Raw genomic sequence first — 19,576 nt, forward strand, 5'->3', positions numbered from 1 at the left:
ACTGGGCTTGGGAAAAAATGAGCAACAACTAAAGGAGACCATAGCAGGACAGTCAAAGTCATGCTGCAGAAAGAATCTGGGTAACATGTAACTGCTGTCATTGGCCTGTAGTCATCACTGTAACACCAGATATTGGAAGCTGCTGCTGGAACTACTGTCACAGAGAACTAGATGCTAGGGTCATTGGTGCCACAGTTATAGAAAAAAATCCAAATTGTTTGTATCACTTGTTTCAAATTCAAAGTTTCAGACAAGAGGATCTGCCTTTTATCAAGTGAGTTCAATTGAAAGGAAAGCTGTAGAAAACTCCATCTGTGCCCCAAGTTCAAGTCACATTATCCAATCCAGTTTTACTGTCGTTATTTATCAATTGGCACAGGAATCAGAAGGGAGAACAATGTGATGAATTGGTACCATAAAGTTCAAAATAATTGAGGCAGTCAGTCATTCTGGGCTGTTCTCTTGAATGACAGAGATGTAAACTAGGGAGCCGTGGAATTTCTACCTACCATGTGGCTGGGAGGCACAGAAAATATATCTGTAGAAAAAGAGAACAAAGCAATTTATACAGAGACTCAGAGTTGAGACATAGAGAAAGTTCTGTTGGCTTTGGTCCCTAGCTGCATTATACTACCCTCGTTGTTTAGTTGCCAGGTCATGTTTGACTCTTTGTGACCCCATGGACTGCAGCACGCCAGGCTTCCCTGACCTTCAACACTCCCAGAGCTTGCTCAAACTCACGTCCATTGAGTTGGTGATGCCATCTAATCACCTCGTTCTCTGTCACCCCCTTCTCTTCCTGCCCTCAATCTTTCCCAGCATTAGGGTCTTTTCCAATGAGTCGGCTCTTTGCATCAGGTAACCCTGTAATGTCAGCTTCAGCATCAGTGCTTCCAATGATTTTTTAGGTTGATTTCCTTTAGGATTGACTGGTTTGCTCTCCTTGCTCTCCAAGGGACTCTCAAGAGTCTTCTCTGGCATTGCAGTTCAAAAGCATCAATTCTTCAGTGCTCTGCCTTCCTTATGGTCCAACTCTCACATCTGTACGTGACTATTGGAAAAACCATGGCTTTGATTATAAGGATCTTTGTCAGTAAAGTGATGTCTCTGCTTTTTAACATGCTGTCTAGGTTTGTCATAGCTTTTCTTCCAAAGAGCAAAAATCTTTTAGTTTCATGGCTGCAGTCCCTGTCTGCAGTGATTTTCAAGTCCAAGAAAATAAAGTCTTTCACTGTTCCCATTTTTTCCCCGTCTATTTACCATGAAGTAAATAGTTTTTTGAATGTTGAGTTTTAAGCCAGCTTTTTCATTCTCCTCTTTCACTCTTATCAAGAGGCTCTTTAGTTCCTCTACCATTATTGTGGTATCATCTGCATATCTGAGGTCACTGGTATTTCTTGCAGCATTCTTGATTCTAGCTTGTGATTTATCCAGCCCAGCATTTCGCATGATGTACTCTGCAGAGAAGTTAAACAAGCAGGGTGACAATATACAGCCTTGGGTTCTCAGAAATAGCACTCTGTCTTATACTGTCCTTCAGTTTTGCTTAGGCTAGGTCAAGTTGCTTTTATAATTTACCAAGTATCCTAACCAACATAACTCTCTGAATTTCATTATTCTTAACCATAAATGACAATTTTAACACTTATCCTATGTATCTCATGGAGAGAATAAAATGAGATAACAGAGTCAGAAAGAATCACAAACTTTTAAGAGTTCCTTTAATAATATCCCCCATAAATGGTTGTCCAGCCTTTTTCCTTGACAGGAAATCGCTGTTTCTTAAGGCAGTCTGTTCTCTCCTAAGCCATTTTCTTCTAAAGGCTGAACATTCTCAGGTTGTTAAAGTATATGTCAAGATTTCCCTCCATCAGAGTGCCTACAATGACAAGGTTTGGATATACAAGTTGAAGAGAGAAAAAAATTTTGATTAAGGTCTACATCATTGAAAAAAAAAAAAAAGACTTTGTTAATAAGGCCATCAGGCTGTGCATTCACATTTTTACAGTGATTTCAAATTCCCAACAGATAATTTTATGATTAAGAAAAAACAGGAATTCCAGGAATCATAAATTATTATGAATTTTTTATTGTATTTACGGGTTTTTAGATAATGATGAGTGACCATAATAATAAGCAGTGTATCATTTTTTACTAACAGGATTATTCTAAAAGTTTCAGAGGTTTTCTGTAAAAATAAAGAGGAAAAATGTGGGGTTTCCCTGATGGACCAGTGGTTAAGAATCCACCTGTCAATACAGGGGGAAATGGGTTTGATCCCTGGTGTGGGAGGATAACACATGCCAAGGAACAACTAAGCCCATGCACCACAACTACTGAACCCAGGCGTGCTGGAGCCTGCAAGCCACAAGAGAAGCTATTACAATGAGAAGCCTGTACACCTCAAAGAATCAGCCCCTGCTTGCTAAAACCAGAGAAACCATGTATGCAGCAACCAAGACCCGGTGCAGCTAAAAATTAAATAAGCAAATTAATTTATTAATAAAAAGACAAAAAAATACAAAGAGTATATATTTGAATAACATATAACAACGATCTCTACCTCATAATAGAAAAAAATCAAGAAGAGAAAATTAACACTAAACACCCAATGAAGATGACTAAAAAATGAATGTTTCAGTTATCATTCTCAAAACAAATAAACAAAAGTACAGAAAACATAAACTGCCCTGACGATCTTGATCTTTGTTTTGTAACAAATATTCTAGATGTAGAAAATTTTATTTTCCGTTGACTCCCGTTGAATTGTTGAGTGTGTATAAAAGCACCTTGAAATTGAGTATTATAGCACATTAACATCATATAAGCACCTTTATTTTTATTTTGTCCGCTTGCTTTGATTTTTGAAATTGATATTGTTTTAAATAATTCAGATATGAGATTTATTTCTAATACGTTGGACTATCCATTGATGATTGTTGCCTGAATCATTTGTTTCACGAAGGATTGTTCAGTTCAGTCACTCAGTCATGTTTGACTCTTTGCGACCCCATGGACTGAAGCATGCCAGGCTTCCCTGTCCATCACCAACTCCCAGAGTTTACTCAAACTCATGTCTATCAATTCGGTGATGCCATCCAGCCATCTCATCCTCTGTCATCCCCTTCTCCTCCCGCCTTCAATCCTTCCCAGCATCAGGGTCTTTTCCAATGAGTCAGCTCTTTGCATCAGGTGGCCAAAGTATTGGAGTTTCAGCTTCATCATCAGTCCTTCCAATGAATATTCAAGACTGATTTTCTTTAGGATTGACTGGTTGGATCTCCTTGCAGTCCAAGGGACTCTCAAGAGTCTTCTCCAACACCACAGTTCAAAAGCATCAATTCTTCAGCGCTCAGCTTTCTTTATAGTCAAATTCTCACATCCATACATGACTAATTGATAAACAATAGCTTTGACTATATGGACGTTTGTTGGCAAAATGATATCTCTGCTTTTTAATATGCTGTCTAGGTTTGTCATAGCTTTTCTTCCAAGGAGCAAGGGTCTTTTAATTTCTTGCCTGCAGTCACCATCTGCAGTGATTTTGGAGCCCCCCAAAATAAAGTCTCTCACCGTTTCCATTGTTTCCCCACCTATTTGCCATGAAGTGATGGGACTGGATGCCATGATCTTAGTTTTCTGAATGCTGAGTTTTAAGCCAACTTTTTCACTCTCCCCTTTTATTTTCATCAAGAGGCTCTTTACTTCTTTGCTTTCTGCCGTAAGGGTGGTGTCATCTGCATATCTGAGGTTATTGATATTTCTCCCGGCAATCTTGATTCCAGCTTGTGCTTCATCCAGCCTGGCATTTAGCATGATGTACTCTGCATATACAGGGATGTACTCTGCATATACATATACTCTGCATATACAGGCCTCCCTGGTGGCACAGAAGTTAAAGCGTCTGCCTGCAATGCGGGAGACCTGGGCTTGATCCCTGAGTTGGGAAGATCCACTGGAGAAGGAAATGGCAACCCACTCCAATATTCTTGTCTGGAGAATCCCATGGACGGAGGAGCCTGGTGGGCTACAGTCCACAGGGTCGCAAAGAGTCGGACACGACTGAGTGACTTCACTTTCACTTTCACTTTCACATTCACACTGCATATAAGTTAAATGAGCAGGGTGGCAATATACAGCATTGACATACTCCATTCCCGATTTGGAACCACCCTGTTGTTCCATGTCCAGTTCTTACTGTTGTTTCTTGACCTGCGTACAGATTTCTCAGGAGGCAGGTAAAGTGGTCTGGTGTTCCCATCTCCTGAAGAATTTCCCACAGTTTGTTGTGATCCACACAGTCAAAGGCTTTGGCGTAATCAATAAAGCAGAAGTAGATGTTTTTCTGGAACTCTCTTGCTTTTTCTGTGATCCAACAGATGTTGGCAATTTGATCTCTGGTTCCTCTGCGTCTTCTAAATCCATCTTGAACATCTGGAAGTTCACAGTTCACATACTGCTGAAGCCTGGCTTAGAGAGTTTTGAGCATTGCTTTGCTAGTGTGTGAGATGAGTGCAATTGTGTGGTAGTTTGAACATTCTCTGGCATTGTCTTTGGAATTAGAATGAAAACTGACCTTTTCCAGTCCTGTGGCCACTGCTGAGTTTTCCAAATTTGCTGGCATACTGAGTGCGGCACTTTCACAGCATCATCTTTTAGGATTTGAAATAGCTTAACTGGAATTCCATCACTTCCACTAGCTTTGTTTGTAGTGATGCTTCCTAAGGCCCACTTCACTTCACATTCCAGATTGTCTGGCTCTAGGTGAGTGATCACACCATCGTATTATCTGGGTCATGAATATCTTTTTTGTATAGTTCTTCTGTGTTCTTGCCACATCTTCTTTATATCTGCTGCTTCTGTTAGGTCCATTCCATTTCTGTCCTTTATTGTGCCCATCTTTGCATGAAATGTTCCCTTGGTATCTCTAATTTTCTTGAAGAGATCTATAGTCTTTCCCATTCTATTGTTTTCCTCTATTTCTTTCCATTGATCACTGAGGAAGGCTTTCTTATCTCTCCTTGCTATTCTTTGGAACTCTGCATTCGAATGGGTATATCTTTCCTTTTCTCCTTTGCCTTTAGCTTCTCTTCTTTTCTCAGCTATTTGTAAGGCCTCTGCAGACAACATTGTTAGGTCCTTCCAATTCTGGAAATTTCTTTCATATATTGTAAAAAAACAACTTACCCTCAACAACAGTTTGGTTTTCTGAATTACAATTAAATCAAGAAAGACAGTGAAAGTTCTAATTCTTTTAATTGACAATTTTAGAATAAGCGGTGTGTGCCCTAGTTACTTGAAATAGGGTCTAGTGAATTTTTTTGTTTGTTTATTTTTGTCTCCCTCCTTTGAAGCATGATTAAATGTGTTTCAAACAACAGTATTTATTACTTTTTTTGATTGTCCCATCTTTAGCCAAAGAGACCCTTTGGTTTTGGTTTCAGTCACCTTGTGACACACTTATTTATGATGAATGGATTCCTTTGTTTGTATCACACGACATTTATGTATGTATCCTCCCCAGAGCTGAAGTCAGGCACTCTTCAGAGTGGCCCAGGTGCCTTTTAGTTGGAAATTGTATTAAAAATCCACAATGGATGACTTAAATTATTTCATTTGTAGTAAAAATGAAAGTTTATACATATAAAGTTTTATTCCAAGGCAATAACTTTAGAACCTAGTATTTATTTAGGTAATAAATAAAACTGTAATTGCCTATTTTATTTTTATTTTAAGCTCACTTTTATATTACTTATGTAAAAGATGTGCATTGTTCACTATAAGTATACCTAAATTGGTTAATAACCATATACCAAGGTTTCATTTTTCCAAATGGCACAATTTATATTAAAAATTTCCCAAAAATATTTGTAATGAAGGATATAAATGAAATCTCAAATGTTTTTATATGTACACAAAAAGAATATCAATTTCATCAGAGTTGCTATAGTAAAAGCCTTGAAAAAACTTTCAGAAATTGGATGGGTTTGACGTTAGCTGTCAAGTTAGAGTTTTAATGTGGAATAAGTGAAGGGCTATAATTTCAAGTATTAGTAAACTCTGGTGTGGGAATGCATGGTATTCAAGTCAATGAAATGCAAAATGCTATCTAGCAGCAATTTTCAAAGTGAGGTCTGAGGACCCTTGGAGTTTTTTGAGACCCTTCTACGGGATTTGCAAGGTCCTTCCTTTTTCAACCAGGAGTTTGATTGAGGGCCAGTTTTCTCCATATCTTAGCTATTACAACATATCACAACAGACTGAATGCAGAATTAAAGTGAGCTTCCAGCTCTGTCATGACAGAGAGTAAACCGACTTGCAAAAAACGTGAAGAAACCCATTTTTCTCACTATTTTTTTTTAAGGTAGTCTCCATTAAAAAATATTCTTTGGGGTAAACAAAATGGGTTTATTATCTTAAAAATGAGTTAATAACCATATATCTACATTTTCTATGTTAATTTTTAATACAGTAAGTAGGGACATATGTAACCAGCACAAACAAAAGCTCTTTAAAGTCCTCATTTTTAAGAATGTAAAGAGAGAATTTCAAAAACATTTATTCTATGATATCTTGCACTATTTGCTTACTAATTGTAAGTATGTATGAATAGGAATGAGCTTCCCAGGTGGTGCTAGCAGTAAAGAACTTGCCAGCCAATGCAGAAGACATAAGAGATGTCAGCCATACGAAGATCCCCTGGAGGAGGGTATGGCATACTACTCCAGTATTCTTGCCTGGAGCAGGCTACGGTCCATAGGGTCACACAGAGCTGGACATGACTGAAGCTATTTAGCACACATGCACGCATGAATAGGAATAGATTTGAAATATAAATATATTCACAGAATTTATAAACTTTATTTCAAGTTAACTTTGCTTAAATATCTCCTTGTGCATTAGACATGCTCTCTAACCACAGTTTAATTTTGTACCTTAGGAATACATGATTCATTTTCTTCCTGATGACATTAATGCTGAATGGAAGGCAACTCCACACAGGAAGTCAAATATCCAGTTTGGAATTTAACCAATGAATTTGAAGAATATGGGATGTTCTGAGGCTTCACCCCATCTTCTTTTTCTTTAAAAGTCTATTTCTTTTTTAAAGACCAGTTTTATGTTCATAGCAAAATAAAGCAGAAACTACAGAGACCCCACACGTGCACAGCCTCCTCAACTATCAACATCTCAGCACCCAAATGGACATTTGTTACAGCTGAGGAACCCACAAAGACACTCACTATCACCCAGTCTGCAGTTTACAACAGGTTCACTCTTGGTGTTATCCATTCCATGGGGTTTGACTAATATATGAGGACATGCATCACCTTGATATCATACAGAATATTTTCACTGCCCTAAACATCCTCTGTGCTCTGCCTATTCGTACCTTCTTCCATCATAACCTTTGTCAACCACAGATCATTTGACTGTCTCCATTGTTTTGCCTTTTCCAGAGTGTCAGATAGTTGGAGTCAAACAGTATACCATAACCTTTTCAGATTACCTCAGCTTCTTTTTTAGAATTTGTATTCATATTTTATTTTAAATATATTTTTAATTGGAGGATATTTGCTTTACAATGTTGTGTTGATTTCTGCCAGATGACAGTGCAAATCAGCCAAGTAAGTATATATGTATATCCCTAATCTCTTGAGCCTCCCTCCAACCCCACATCTACCCTAACCCCCACACCACCCCTCTAGGTGATCACAGAGCACCTAGCTGAGCTCCCTGTGCTATACAGAGGCTCACTAGCTATCTGATTTACACATGGTAGTGTACATGTTTCAGTGCTACATTCTCAGTTCATCCACCCTTGCCTTCCTCCTTGTCCACAAGGCTGTTCTCTATGTCTGCGTCTCTATTCCTGCCCTGCAAACAGGTTCATGGGTACCATCGCTTCAGTTTCTTAAGTACGTTTGATGACTCTTAGTGACAGGTCAGACTTAGCAACTTTTTGTATGTTTAATTACATGCCATTATAATAAAAACCACACATACTTGTCTTGTTTGTTCACATACATTCCATTTCAGACTGTCAGCTCCTGGTTGCCAGGAACTCCATCTACTTAATTTGTGGTTGTTGCTTAGTTGCTGAGTGGTGTCCAACTCTTTGTGGCCCTATGGACTGTTAGCCCGCCAAGCTCCTCTGTCCACGGGACTTCCCAGGCAGGAATACTGGAGTGGGTTGCCCGCTTCCTTCTCCAGGGGCTTTTCCCCACCCAAAGACTGAACCCGTGTCTCCTGCACTGGCAGTTGGATTCTTAAATCTCTGAGCCACCTGGGAAGACTCAGGAGATTCTCGAAGTTCTAGCTATCAGGTTCATCTAAGTCTCTGAGTAGGTTTTTAAATCTTTAGAATTAGTTTTGAACCCAAAGTACCAGTGTCTTGTCCTTTGATTTATATTGAATGATTTGCACAGATCAGCTTGTCAGTATCCAGGAAGAGAATAAATGGAAAACGTAATTGCAAGTTCCACTTTCTTTGAAGGTTTTAATAACCCAGGTTAGAGTTTGTCATTTGATGGCAAAAGCTTAGGTATGAAATTCCAGTTTCTCCAAAGTAAACCACTTGTTCTGGATCATTCCTTTTCCTGTGCCCACTTTAGTAGAAACAACGCCATAATGAGGCTTCCAGAGGGGAGTGTCCCCATAAGATAGCTTGTCCCCGTAGCTCTGCACTCAAAGCAACTGCTGGGGTCTCGGTTTCCTCGCCTGTAAACAAGGGGAGAGGATGGAGCCACAGTTTCATACATTTTCAACTCTTTGTCTCCCTCTCAACGGATATTGAAGCTGCTCAGTCGTGTCCGACTCTTAGCGACCCCATGGGCTGCCGTCTATGGGGTCGCACAGAGTCGGACACGACTGAAGCGACTTAGCAGCAGCAGCAGCAGCGGATAGTACAGTGCAGAGCTCAGAGCTAGCGCTAAGCAGGAGTTATTTTTGGTCCGCTGAAGATCCAGGCCGGGTTTTGGGCTTCACCCGCGCAGGCATTCGGAAGTGCAGCTTTACCGCCGGGGGCGGAGCTTCGCGTGGCTCCCGCTCGCTGGGGGGCGGGGGCGGAGCTTGCCGCCGGCGGAGGGCGGGGTCCGCGCGGGGAAGTCCCTTGGGCTGAGCGGCGCAGCGGGTGCGGAGGGCGGGCGCCGGGAGGCGAGTGGGGGGCTGTGAGGTTGGCAGGGGTGGGCAGGCGCGCTGCTGCCGCCGCCACTTGGTGGTCCCAAGGGCTTAGGACCCTTCCCGGGGAGTTAGCCCCAGAGGGGAAGGGCTTTGCTGGGAGGCGGAGGGCTGCTTGGCCGCGAGTCCTTGGCCGTGATCGCGGGCATGTGTGCGTGCGCGTGTTTATCTGAGGCTCCGCGGGGCAGCGGACCCGGCCCCCTCGGCCCCTTCCTCCTTCCGTTAACTCGGGTAGGAAACCCGAGCCGGGAAAGAGCTACGCCAGGCCCTGAGCCGGCCAGCCGTTCCCCGCCGGGCGGGCGCCCCATATCGCGCCCTCTCTTGTACCCCCGAACAGAGGGGACAGCTCGGGCCCAGAGTCTGGCTGTGAGGAAGCGCTGTGGAGACGCTGGACGTGTCTGGACGTGTTGGGCAGGTGGTGGGAGTTCCTGAGGCTTGAACGTCAGGGTTTTAAAACACGTGTTTGTCATTTCTACTTTTAGGGTTTTGGCCAAATTGGGCGAGGGCACAAAATAACCACTTACCCCTTCTCACCGAGGAAGAAAGGGAGAAAGGGTAAGTAAGGAATGATTAAGGGTGGAAGCATCTAGGACTTTATGCTGAGAGAGAGCGAGCCAGGAAGAGAAGGACTAGATTCAGAACTGCCCTTGCGGGATCTTGGGGCCAAATTCTACCTTTTCAGCAGGAACCTGAGAGGCACCTTCAAGGGTCACAGGCTCCAAGCTCAAAGAGCTTATTTCAGATTTTTCGGAATCTGTAGAGTTACCTGGGAGTTTGACAGCTGGCATGCGTCCCCTTTAGCCACTTCACCTGGCAGAAAACTGCGATTACCCTTAACCTCTCTATGGTTGTCTGTCTTGTGGTTGTTCTGTAGTTGTCTGTTTCAGTCCCTTTAGCTCACTTGACTAATCTCTGAGACTGTAAAATTAAAGCATCATGGCTCTCCGTGATAATTAACACGAAACTCCAAGGATCTTTACGTTTAGAACTCCAAAGCATAAAGTAAACAGCAGCATCACAAGTGTTGACGTTCCTTTCGGATCTTCTCTCGAGCTTATACAGAAAGGTATTTTGGGAGGGAAAAGTGACCAGACTGGGCCTTTTTCTCTTGACTTTCACTTTGATACCCATCCCCCCACCCCCCAGCATTCTCTTCACTACTGAAAAGTTGCCAAACAGCACATTGACCTTTCTGAAAGTTTGCTGTGATTTTCAGGGTGGGCTCTTTAAAAAATTCTTCTCTGGGACTTTTCCATTCCTTCCTGAATCCACCACTCCTTCCTCCCCTCAAATTGGTGAAATTAAACACAACTGTTCTCAGAAGTGTGGAAACACCTTATGCGTCCCTGATGTCCTATGTAAAGAAATGTTTTGAATTAGTTAAAATTCATGTTAGCCACAAGCAAGGAGTTTGTAAGTCACATTCTTGGATGCTTACACAGGAAAACTAGAATGGTCCTCCATGACGTTTTGACATTGGTATCCTGTGTCCTGAACCTGCCTTCTTATTTGTTTGTGCTCAAGTGGTGGATGGCCCCTTAATTTCCTTTATGAAAAAATAGAAAATAGTTGTGTATTTGTGATAGGTTCATTTATTGATTCAATAGATATTTATCTTTTTTATCAAAGTGCTGAGCACTTTGATGTGAGTAGGATGGGAGGAATGAGCAAAGTATGTTGAAGACGACCATTGGGGTCAGACCTTTTACCAGTTTTCTGTGACTTTACATGTGCTGTGCTGTGCTTAGTCACTCAGTCATGTCTGACTTGCATGCCCATGGACTGTAGCCTGCTAAACTCCTCTGTATATGGAATTCTCCAGGCAGAAATACTGGAGTGGGTAGCCATTTCCTTCTCCAGGGGATCTTCTAAACTGTGGGATCAAACCTGAATCTCCTGTATGCAGGTAGATTCTTTACCATTTGAGGCACAAGGGAAGCCCATAAAGTGGTGTGTATATGTCGTCTTTTTTTTTTTTTTTTTGCGCCTGTGTGCAACTTGCAGGATCTTAATTCCCCAACCAGGGATTGAAACCAGGCCTGTGGCAATGGCAGCACCGAGTCCTAACCACTGGACCACCAAGGAATTTCTATAACCTCATTTTTTACATGGACATGAAAGAAAATGTCTTTTTTTTGGGTTACAAAGATTATATAAGGTTAAAACAAAGTTACTTAAATCTTGCAAGAATAGAAAAGGAATGGGTTGGCCAGAAAATTCATTTGGATTGTTCTGTACCATCTTAGGGATGTTGCAATAGAAAGTTAATCTCAATCAGTGTCAGATGACTGCTGCTTGATACAATTCTGAGTTTCTGCCTTTTACTTCTATATTCTTGGCTGTTTACCACCGCTCTTTGTTCCATTCCAAATCCTGTGTAAAAATAGCATGCTTTTTATAGTCTATTAGACATGGATGTGAATCTTGATTCTTATTGCTGAATGTATTAGTTCTGCTGCTGCTGCTGTTGTTCAGTTGCCAAGTTGTGTCCGACTCTTTGTGACCCCATGGACTGCAGCACGCCAGGCTTCTCTGTCCTTTACTATCTCCCAGCGTTTGCTCAAACTCATGTCCATTGTATCAGTGATGTTATCTAACCATCTGATCCTCTGCCACACCCTTCTCTTGCCCTCAGTCTTTTCCTAGCAATCTTTCCCAGCTGACGTTCCCAATGAGCCAGCTATTCATGTCAGGTGGCCAAAGTGTATTGGAGCTTCAGCTTTAGCATCAGTCCTTCCAATGGATATTCAGGGTTGATTTCCTTTAGGGTTACCTGGTTTGATCTCCTTGCTGTCCAAGAGACTCTCAAGAGTCTTCTCCAGCACCACAGTTTGAAAGCATCAATTTTTCGGCACTTAGCTTTCTTTATGGTCCAACCCTCACATCCATACATGACTACTGGAAAAAGCGATAGCTTTGGTTATATGGACCTTTGTGGGCAAAATTATGTCTTTGCCTTTTAATATGCTGTCTAGGTTTGTCATAGCTTTTCTTCTAAGGAGCAAGTGTTATTTAATTTTGTGTCTGGCTGCAGTCACCATCTGCAGTGATTTTGGAGCCCAAGCAAATAAAATCTGCCACTGTTTCTACTCTTTCCACATCTATTTGCCATGAAGTGATGGGACCAGATGCTATGATCTTAGTTTTTTGAATGTTGAGTTTTAAACCAGCTTTTTCACTCTCTTTTACTCTTATCAAGGGGCTCTTTAATTCCTCTTTGCTTTCTGCCATTAGAATGGTATCATCTGCATATCTGAGATTGTTGATATTCCTCCAAGCAATCTTGATTCCAGTTTGTGCTTCATCCATTATACATTCGCATAATGTACTCTGCATATGTTAAATAAGTGGGGTGACAATATACAGCCTTTCCCAATTTTGAACCAGTCTCTTGTTCCATTTCTGATTCTAATTGTGCCTTCCTGAACTGCATATAGGTTTCTCAGGAGATAGGAAACTTCTTTGCCCCTTAACTCTTTGTGTATCAAAACACAACAGTGAGTATATTAAAAAGGAAGTATAAAAACAGTGCCTGGCATACAGATACTGTTGACTTCCCTCCCTGTTTCTCTATCTGGTCACAAAACTTTCTTTTGATCTTGCTTGTGATTATAGAAAGCAGTCTGGTCCTTACTTTCCTAAGGGTGCTAAGCTCTCCAGGTATTTATATTTTCACAGGTAGTACCTGTTCTCTCTGGTCCTCAAATTTCTGGGACAAGGAGCAACACCTGATTCTCCCTATCAGATCACTCCACAGCCCTGAGGAAAGAATGTCAGCTTGAAAAGTAAAGGGGAAAGGTGTCCACCAGGTGTTTTAAAAAGCTCTGACACTGTTTCCAAAGGGAGAAAGACATACTTCCACATTTAGCTTAAAGTTAGGATTTCTATTTCAGAAATGTCTTTGGTTTATAAGAATTACAATAAAAATGCTGATGCTTCACGTCCAAACTGTCATGATTCTGCCAAGTTGTAGGTTTTAACATACAGCTAAGCTGTGTATTTAGTGTAGCTAATGTTGCTCTGGAAGCCGAGAGAGAGACAAGTCCCCAGACATCTGATTTCAGACCAGACATCTGCTTTCACTTTGCTAAGGACTACGTTTTGTCAGTAGATTACAGGCATATCAGCTGTACTGCTATAGTCTGTGGTATTTCTATCATAAGCTCTAGTCTGAAGGGTTTAGTATGATGTTTTATTCAAATGACAGCACACTGTCAATGAGCACCTGGTCAGATAAGCACATTTCCCACAGGTGTCTTCTGGTGTCATTGTTCTTACAAGTTAACAAGGCAAAATGGTTTCTATCCTTACTTATTTTTTTTTTTTTTTGTGGAAGAAAATATTCTTAAGAAAAAGCCTCACTGAAGAACCCCTGGTATTCCCCAAATAAGATTTCAAGACCACTTTTGTCATTTTGAACAGTGTCCTTACAGGATAAAATAAGAGTATGTAGATTTCCAAGCCAGGATCCCAAAACTTCGTTAACTCATTGTGTGCCAATATATGTTTGTGATACTGTAGACTCTAAACCTGGGGGCTTCCATGGCAGCTCACTGATGAAGAATCTGCCTGCCAAGCAGAATCCGTGGAATCTCTGGGTTGAGAAAATCCCCTGGAGAAGGAAATGGCACTCCACTCCAGTATTTTTGTGTGGAAAACCCCTTGGATGGAGGAGCCTGGTGGGCTACAGTCCATGGATCACAAACAGTCAGATATGACTGAGTTATTAAACAACAGCAAGACTCTAACATACACTTACGATAATGTTTTGGAGAATAATGTATTCTGAGTTCCAACGTAGAATGTCTGGACCACATCCCTCTCCATTTTGAGGTGGTCAGGGGTGTAGAAATACCGTGGAGGCTGTCATTACTAGGTTCTTGGGCCAGCTCTGTCATTGCTTAGCTGTGTGACCTTGACACACATTCCTCATCTGTAAAATGGGGTCATTACTTATTACTGTGAGATTTAGTGTTCTTAACACAATAACTGGTACAGAATAGGTTCCTCAGTAAAGAGCAGTTCCTTTTCATTCCTTTAGGTCCTGGCCATGAGAACAAAGACTCCCCCTCTTATATCTAGGCTTATGGCTCCAGCTGAAGGGAATTACCTTTGGAAGCTGGGCCTTAGTGGGATGGAGAAAGGGGTATAGAGAATCCTGACAAAGGAGAAGAGTGGGAACTGAGAGAGGAAGGTGCCAGTCCTTTGCTCAGTCTCTGGACTCAAGTTGATGAATTGCTTGACTCAAAGAAAGAACCACCTTTATCTCTGACCTTTCTGTTAATCTTTTGTCAGCTGCTCCATTGGAGACAATTAGCTCCTTATTGCCTGCTTAGTCCAATGACAATTTTTTTTCTTTGTCACCTTCATAATTCATGAATAACTATATATTTCTATTTTTTAAAAATGTGTGTGACTTAATAATGTCTGTACTTTCTTAAGATCAGGATTTTTTTTTTTTTTTTAATGCTTAAAGTCCTATTGGGGCTTCCCTTGTTGCTCAGCTGGTAAAGAATCCACCTGCAGTATGGAAGACCTGGGTTTGATCCCTGGGTTGGGAATATCTCCTGGAGAAGTGAAAGGTTACACACTCCAGTATTCTGGCCTGGAGAATTCCATGGACTGTATAGTCCATGGGGTTGCAAAGAGTCGGACACAACTGAGCGACTGTCACTTCACTTGACTTCAAAGTCCAGTTGATCTTGTCCTGTCATTGGTCTGTAGTTCATTAATTTCTTTTCTTCTTTCTTTTTCTTTTTTTTTATTCTCAGTATGCTGTGTGCCTTGAACTAGTGCTGAGGATATAAAGTTGAAAAGTCACTTTCCTTGACCAAGAAGCTTATAGTCTAGTAGGACAGTAGACATCTTGACCAACAGATGAAACTGTGTGAAACGTGCTCTAGTGCAGATAGGTACACATGCAAAGCATGCCTAGCAGAAGCGCTTGCTGTCTGATGGCAGTGCCAGAGAAGGGCTCTAGCTGTGGTTGTATTTGAGCTAGGTCTTTTTTTTTTTTTTTTTTTTGAGCTAGGTCTTGAAACCTGAGTAGAGTTGGGCAGGGTGACAAGCAGCTCAGAGCATTTCCAGGTGGAGCTAATAGCATGAATAGTCACGTGGATTGTGAGAGCATTGTGTGTTCTGGAACTGTACGTGGGTCATTCTATTAGAGTCTGAAGGGCAAAGTCAGGAGTGAAAGGAGATGCAAGTGGAAAGCTAACCCTGGGTGCATTTGCTATCCCATGCCTTGTAATGAGCTCTGAAGAACTCTGAGTGGAAGATGACCAGGAGTGTAGAGTGCTGAGTAGCTTGGGGTGTTGTGTGATGGGGATGTGGTAAGATTGGGAGCCAGAGTGGACAGTGTGATTAGTGTGGATAATATGAGGTTTTGAGCACAGACAAAGGCAGAAGTCATGGTGATGCTCAAAAGTGAGAATGTTTAGGAAAATATTTAGGAAGATGGAGAATTGGCTGGTCTTTGGGATTGTTTGAATGTAAAGGGAATGGGAAAGTGAGCAGCTAGAATGACTGCCAGGTTTCTGGGTTGTGGAGGGATCAGAGCAGAGGAAGCAGTTCTGAGGAGGAAGTTCAGGTTTGAAGACATTGTGTTAACTGTGTTGTGGGGCATATCATTGGTGTGTTGGAGGCATCTCAAAGGCAACTGGATATAGGATCCTGGAGCATCATGAGAGCTGGAGAGAGGCTGGAGATACAGGTTCTGAGTGCTTGCCTTATGGAGAGTAGTTGAAAGCATGGTAAGGATGAAAATGCTCAGAGGAACTGCATGGAAAGAGAAGAAAGGGCTGAATGTAAGTTTTAGAGGATAAACCAAGTTAGGGACAAACCAAGAGAAAGAAAGATACAAGGATGCTAGAGGAGAGTGACTGGATAGGCTAGGAGAAAAGAAAAAGCAAAACTTTTCAAGATTCAGGGCAGAGTTTCACAAAGTCGAATGCAGTTAAAATTTAAATCTACAAATCATCAAATACAATGAAGATTGTAAAGTGCCTGTTAGAAGTCATTGGTTGGAGTGATGGGCTAGACATTGAACTGCCCTGGGTGAAGGGGTGAACAGGAGAAGGGGAGTGAGGAGAGAGTCGACAGGCCTGGGTTCCTCCTTAGAGCTTCTGGCTTCACTGGTCTTTAGTCCAGAATTTTAAAAGCTCTGTTGAAAATACAGTTGCCAGCAATCACTGTTCTTTGTCACACTTTCTTGGGAATGAAAAATCACGTTGTCCCTTTGTTTGCCTCAGTTCAGTTCAATTGCTTAGTCGTGTCTGACTCTTTGTGACCCCATGAATTGCAGCACGCCAGGCCTCCCTGTCCATCACCAACTCCCGGAGTTCACTCAAATTCAGGTCCATTGAGTTGGCGATGCCATCCAGCCATCTCATCCTCTGTCATCCCCTTCTCCTCCTGCCCCCAATCCCTCCCAGCATCATAGTCTTTTCCAATGAGTCAACTCTTCACATCAGGTGGCCAAAGTACTGGAGTTTCAGCTTTAGCATCAGTCCTTCCAATGAACACCCAGGGCTGATCTCCTTTAGAATGGACTGGTTGGATCTCCTTGCAGTCCAAGGGACTCTCAAGAGTCTTCTCCAACACCACAGTTCAAAAGCATCAATGCTTTGGCACTCAGCTTTCTTCACAGTCCAACTCTCACATCCATATATGACTACTGGAAAAAACATAGCCTTGACTAGATGGACCTTTGTTGGAAAAGTAATGTCTCTGCTTCTGAATATGCTATCTAGGTTGGTCATAACTTTCCTTCCAAGGAGTAAGCGTCTTTTAATTTCATGGCTGCAGTCACCATCTGCAGTGATTTTGGAGCCCCAAAAATAAAGTCTGACACTGTTTCCACATCTATTTCCTATGAAGTGATGGGACCAGATGCCATGATCTTCGTTTTCTGAATGTTGAGCTTTAATCCAACTTTTTCACTCTCCTCTCTCACTTTCATCAAGAGGCTTTTTAGTTCCTCTTCACTTTCTGCCAGTAGGGTGGTGTCATCTGCATATCTGAGGTTATTGATATTTCTCCCAGCAGTCTTGATTCCAGCTTATGCTTCTTCCAGCCCAGTGTTTTTCATGATGTACTCTGCATATAAGTTAAATAAGCAGGGTGACAATATACAGCCTTGATGTACTCCTTTTCCTATTTAGAACCAGTCCGTTGTTCCATGTCCAGTTCTGTTGTTTCCTGACCTGCATACAGGTTTCTCAAGAGGCAGGTCTAATCCTCCCTTAAAAAAAAAAATCATAATTGATCTTACTTTGAGTATCTCATTTTATCCCATTCATCCTATTCTTTCTTGGGCTAGAGTTCCACCATTGTCTTGTTCTTACCATATTTGGCCTTTTTGCATACATTATTCTCTAATCCAGTTGTATGGGGGGCATGTCCCCTTTCTTTTATTTAAGTTGAAAAATTTCATAAGAGTGTCTACTAGGAGGCCAAGGGGAAAATAACCAAACTAAACATTAAAAAAATCATACCATTCAGCTTTTTAATATCTTCTGTCTTCAAGGCTCTGGATAAACAAAATGTATTAGATGGAAAAGCTGAATAAGATAGGGACCCTACCCTTAAGGAGCTCCTTAAGAGAATAAAAGAATCCAGTAAGTGAAATGTATGTGTAAATAAATGCCTTGTGCACTATATGCTGTTTAGAGGTAGAGTTCAGGGTAAGATGGATGCAAAACAAGAGGTTTCTTTATTTGATGTGATCCGGAAGGGTTCATGGAAGAGATGATAATTTGAGTTAAAACTTGCAGTGGAGTTAAGGTATAGAATGGTGAGGTTCAGGGAGTGGGATAAGGGGAATAAAATATTCCTTGGCTCCATGAAAGCTGTGGAATGGTTTTGACTTTCCCGTCTCTTCTTGTTCTGCTTTATTTGTTGCCGGATTTCTTTGTCTTAGGGGATAAGGATATTTTAGCTTACATGGAATTGTTCAGTCATTGTGTCTGACTCTTTGCGACCCCATGGACTGCAGCATGCCAGGCTTCCCTGCCCTTCACTGTCTCCTGGACTTTGCTCAAACTCATATCCATCGAGTCCGTGATGCCAAACAACCATATCATCCTCTGTTCTCCCCTTCTCCTCCTGCCTTCAACCTTTCCCAGCATCAAGGTCTTTTCCAGTGATTTGGCTCTTTGCATCAAAGAGCCAAAGTAATGGAGCTTCAGCTTCAGCATCAGCCTTTCCAATGAATAGTCGGAGTTGATTTCCTTGAGGACTGACTAGTTTGATCTTCTTACCGTCCAGTTCAGTCGCTCAGTTGTGTCCGACTCTTTGCGACCCCATGAATCGCAGCACGCCAGGCCTCCCTGTCCATCACCAACTCCCAGAGTCCACTCAGACTCACATCCATTGAGTCGGTGATGCCATCCAGCCATCTCATCCTCTGTTGTCCCCTTCTCCTGCCCCCAATCCCTCCCAGCATCAGGGTCTTTTCCAATGAGTCAACTCTTCGCATGAGGTGGCCAAAGTACTGGAGTTTCAGCTTTAGCATCATTCCTTCCAAAGAAATCCCAGGGCTGATCTCCTTCAGAATGGACTGGTTGGATCTCCTTGCAGTCCAAGGGACTCTCAAGAGTCTTCTCCAGCACCACAGTAGATCATGGCATCCGGTCCCATCACTTCATGGGAAATAGACAGAGAAACAGTGGAAACAGTGTCAGACTTACTGTCCAAGGAACTCTCAAAAATCTTCTCTAGTACCACAGTTCGAAAGCATCAATTCTTTGATGCTCAGCCTTCTTTATGGTCTAACTCTCACATCCATTCATGATTACTGGACATGTTCTGCTTTATTTGTTGCAAAGTTTTTTTGTCTTAGGGGATAAGGATATTTTAGCTTCCATGGAGAGATACCCACAATTTCTCCCTTCATGGCATAAACTTTCTGTGAATTGATCACCACTGGTTTATTATATGTGTATGTGTGTGTGCTGAGCTGCTTCAATCATGTCAGACTCTTTGCAACCCTATGGACCATAGCCTGCCACACTCTTCTGTCCCTGAGATTCTCCAGGAAAAAATTCTGGAGTGGGTTGCTATGGCCTCCTCCAGGGAATCTTCCCAACCCAGGGATCAAATCCTAGTCTGTTACATCTACCTGCATTGGCAGGTGAGTTCTTTACTGCTAGCATCACCTGGGAAGCCAGTTTTTAATATATTAGATGACTAAAACAGACCAAAGCAATTAAGTCAGAATTTCTGGGGGATGATGTCCAGGTACTGGTAATTTTCAGAGTGCCCTAGACGTTCAAGGCAGAGAACCACTGGCTAAAACATGAGGCAGAAGAAAAGTCTAGGATATGGAGCTAAAAAATTGTAGGTTGAATTCTTGCAATTTCTTTTAATAACTATGTGTCCTTATTTGAGTTACTTA

At 41.8% G+C, this 19,576-nt stretch overlaps 1 protein-coding gene and 1 long non-coding RNA gene across 6 annotated transcripts in view; one reads left to right on the forward strand and one right to left on the reverse strand.

The window, feature by feature from the left end:
* Nucleotides 1-1,704: 1,704 nt before the first annotated feature.
* On the reverse strand, nt 1,705-10,321 carry LOC133246123 (uncharacterized). Its single transcript, XR_009735916.1, has 2 exons — nt 9,947-10,321; nt 1,705-1,879 (listed from the first exon to the last, which is right to left on the reverse strand). It is a non-coding gene; the product is annotated as an uncharacterized LOC133246123 (long non-coding RNA).
* IMMP2L (inner mitochondrial membrane peptidase subunit 2) overlaps nt 9,051-19,576 on the forward strand; it is a 963,981-nt gene continuing 953,455 nt past the window's right edge. For 2 of the 5 annotated variants that reach the window (XM_061414104.1, XM_061414103.1), the window contains exons 1-2: nt 9,388-9,411; nt 9,663-9,735. The gene's annotated coding sequence lies outside the window, so the exon portion shown is untranslated. Of the gene's footprint in view, nt 9,157-9,387; nt 9,412-9,662; nt 9,736-19,576 lie in introns of those variants that run through there. The other 3 variants (XM_061414102.1, XM_061414107.1, XM_061414106.1) reach the window with 3 other exon arrangements.

The sequence above is a fragment of the Bos javanicus genome, chromosome 4 (genome assembly GCF_032452875.1).
Source record: "Bos javanicus breed banteng chromosome 4, ARS-OSU_banteng_1.0, whole genome shotgun sequence".
Classification (NCBI taxonomy): domain Eukaryota; kingdom Metazoa; phylum Chordata; class Mammalia; order Artiodactyla; family Bovidae; genus Bos; species Bos javanicus.